We start from the raw sequence: 3,530 nt of genomic DNA on the forward strand, positions 1-3,530 counted from the left end.
TTTTTTTAATTTCAATTTTTTAATTTGATATTTCCAAATATATAAAACATCAAGATTCTTACACCAGTTATCTCAAATGAGACCATACAAAGCAATTTTAAAGTGTATACAACAATCATTCCCCCCTTCAGTTTTGCTACTTTATACAACTATGGGATCGACAGAAAATTGAATGGCATGTGCCTAGTTGGAAAATTTCACCTGTTTACAAAAAAAAAAAAAAAGGAAGAAATTAAGAAAACTCAAAATCAAACATGTAGGATACTTGCTACTTTGTGTCTGCAAGTCAATTTACAAACTTTTTTTTAATTTAGTAGGCACATGGGACTGAAAATTTTAGCTGCCCAGTTTTATCCAACTACCCAACAGAAAGCAGCACAAATGAAAGCCCCAACACTCTGTAAACTTTGAGGGACTGAGAGAGTAGACACTATTTTTTATCTGTAGTAGATTCAATTGTTGAGCCTGCAAATGTAGGCTTTTTTCTTTTAACAGAAATAAATATCCTCAGGGCCTTTCCTCTAGCTTCAGTGGGCTGAGTTCAAGAATAGTGAAGAACCCCTCATGTGAAATTTAAAGTGTGACAACTCTGAAGTATTCTGATGCATTATACAAAATTTTCCTAGTTGCATAGACCAAAGACAGATGTTTTGCTAAATGGCACTGAAGAAAATCCTGACCCAAGTGGCACTACTTGGTCCAAATGTTACTGACCAAAGAAAATGATACAACAATATTTATAGGCTCACCTTTAAGAAATGGTTGACATTAATACTGTACATATTTTACACATCAAATACATAGTCCAAGAGTTTATAAAAGAAATTCATGCATTATTACCTTTAAGAATATCAATGTACAACATACCCAGGCCCCCCAGTACTTGTGACATTTCAGGTGGACACAGTGTTATGTACAAAAACAATCAATTTATCTTCTGTGTTAAGTATATAATTTAAAGAAACTTCAGAGTTTACTGAGGAAAAACTTAGTCCACTGAAGATTGATAACAAGTGTCAATCTGTGGGATTTTTAAGTATTTCCTTTAAAAAAAAAAAAACACCCAGAAAACATAACCTCTGTACAAAGAAAAATATAAAAATTCTGGAAGATCATGTCTGATCACACTACATAACTTAGAATGAAATGTCAGTGGTTTAAAGTTTTTCTGTCTTATTCCTTTGGCAGCCTTAATTTGTGAACTAATACTCGTATTTAGCTCAGCTGCTTTTATGGCACAAGAGCCCAGTTTTAAAATGGTGGCACTGATTTTCCTTATAACAGCACTATTTTCAGCAGCAATTATATTTTTAAAGGTTAACAATTTGTACAACAAATGTCTAACTATGCTTATTCCTACTTTATACTCAACAGTTATGATCTTTACAAAAAGTTAATATCTACATAGAGAACCATCTTTTACTTGCCCCATCTCATCTCTGACTTGGTTGAGGAAGTACAGGCATTTCAGATTAGGTATTTATGTGTTTTAGATGGGATTCTTGGATTTATGTGAATATAAAAATAAGACAAAATAATTCTTTGGTACATTCCAGTGTCCCAGTAATTAGTTACATGATAAATAGTACCTACCTGCTGACCACCTATAAAAGATGAGACATTCTGAGGCACCCTAAAAACCTAGGTCTGTAACAGGTGAACAAGAAGGCCATTTTACTCAATTCTGATGCAGTCACCACTGACTGCTATTTAAGGTGTTTACTGGTAACCAGCAAGTTTAACTGAAGAGATGTCACTAAATTTAAACTGAAAATATATATTTAAAAGCAGCAATTTACATTGAGGGAAATATGGTTCTTGTGTGTTCTGTGTAAAGAGAGATTATGAATAAAGGGAATTGGCAACTGAGCACCCTAATTCAATTCCATGAATACAGGTTCCATGATAAGATATCTACTACATGCATTTTGCTTAGAGTAACTGCCTAAAACTCACCAGCTACATAGAGTTAAACTCTGTATTAAAGGACTATTGAGTTACAGGGGAATTGGCCATATCAGGTAGCTAGTGACGTAGTACCAGTTGTGAAAATTGAGATAAACGAGTTGACAAATGGATTCATTGAATATGTTAATATTGTGAATGAGAAGACAATTCACCGGGATAATATACCCACAAGTATGTTGATCTGACAAAAACCACAGACTGACATCAAATGGATAAAAAAATACTGGGGAAAAAGTGAAAATGCCAACCAAAATAACAAGGTGGGTGGGCTGGGTGGGAGAGCACATTTAAGGCATCTAAAAAAAAAATCCACATGGCTTTGGCTTATTAAAATATTTTACACTATCTTTTTTCTTTTTAAAGAAGATTTGAAAGCACCTAAAAATCAAGCAGATTGTTAAAAAAAATCCCGCATGGCAAATTCAGTTTGTAAGCGTCCTTCAGATATTTGTCAAGGAAAATAAAGAAGCCTCTGCCCATGAGATTGCACATGGTGGAAGAGGTCCTTCCAACCCTGTCTATCTTATGCTGGATGGCAGCCCAGAGGTTCGCTGTGCAGCAGCTACAAACAAGGTGTTACTCTCTGGAAGGGAAGGGACTGTGGAATTTCCACTGGTTGGCGAGCAACCCAGCTTTAATTTTTCCAGATACTCTGCATGTACAGGCTTATGACACTGGAGAACTTGATGGCATCCTTCACTTTGAACCACTCTATCTCCCTTCCTGTATTAACAGAATCTTCCCAGTCTTCTAATATTTCAGTGACAGTAAGGACATAGACATATGTCCTGTGCTTTCTGTCTTGGTTCTCATATATGCCCAGGAGTCTGCCTGATTTTCCTTTGACTCCAGCCTCTTGGTAAGCCTCCCTCACGGCAGCACCGGCAGGCTCCTCCTGGGGCTCCAGTCCTCCTCCTGGGCTAGTCCACTGGTCCGGGACCGACACCTGCCCACCTGCAGCACCTCGTCCTCCTGCTCGCTCCGGAAGCACAGGGACGCCGCCCGCTTCTTGAAGCCCTCGCGGTCCTAGGTCCGAGGCCTAGGGGGGCTTGGACCTCATCCCAGAGGCGGGCTCTCGCTGCCGCGGCCCCTGCGGAGGCCGCCACCCAGCCGGGGCGCGGGGGCGAGGGCGAGTCGGGGCCCAGGGAGACGTGGCCGGTCAGTCCCAGAGCCCGCCGCCCGCTCGCCCCGGCTCCCGCCGCTGCCGCCGCCGCCCAGGGCGGAGCGGGGCGCGAGGCGCGGGCAGACGGCTGCAGGGGCTCCCGCCGGCCCGGCAGCAGCGCCGCCGCCGCGCGAGGCGTTTGGTGTCGGCTGCGGGCCGTCCCGCCAGGGCCCTCTGACGTGCTGCGTGTGCACAGGTGGCTGCGCGGTGCCCGTCAGTGCGCCGCCCGTGGCGGGGTCTGTGTTCGGGGACGGGTGTGTTTGTGGCTGCAGTTGCCGCAGTTCGTCCCGGCCCTCCAGACCTCCCCAGCCCCACTCTCGGCCTCGTGGTCCTGACACGCCCGGTGCTTCTGCCTCGGATGCTTCCTCTGGGCTCCGCCCCCAGCACGTCCACGTCACGC

The 3,530-nt window shown here is 43.3% G+C and overlaps 1 pseudogene; it reads right to left on the reverse strand.

Annotated features, from left to right (window-relative positions):
• Positions 1-1,945: 1,945 nt before the first annotated feature.
• Positions 1,946-2,997, reverse strand: LOC135319420 (diphosphoinositol polyphosphate phosphohydrolase 2-like; annotated as a pseudogene).
• Between the last annotated feature and the right edge of the window lie 533 nt (positions 2,998-3,530).

The sequence above is a fragment of the Camelus dromedarius genome, chromosome 26, assembly GCF_036321535.1.
Source record: "Camelus dromedarius isolate mCamDro1 chromosome 26, mCamDro1.pat, whole genome shotgun sequence".
In the NCBI taxonomy this organism is placed as follows: Eukaryota; Metazoa; Chordata; class Mammalia; order Artiodactyla; family Camelidae; genus Camelus; species Camelus dromedarius.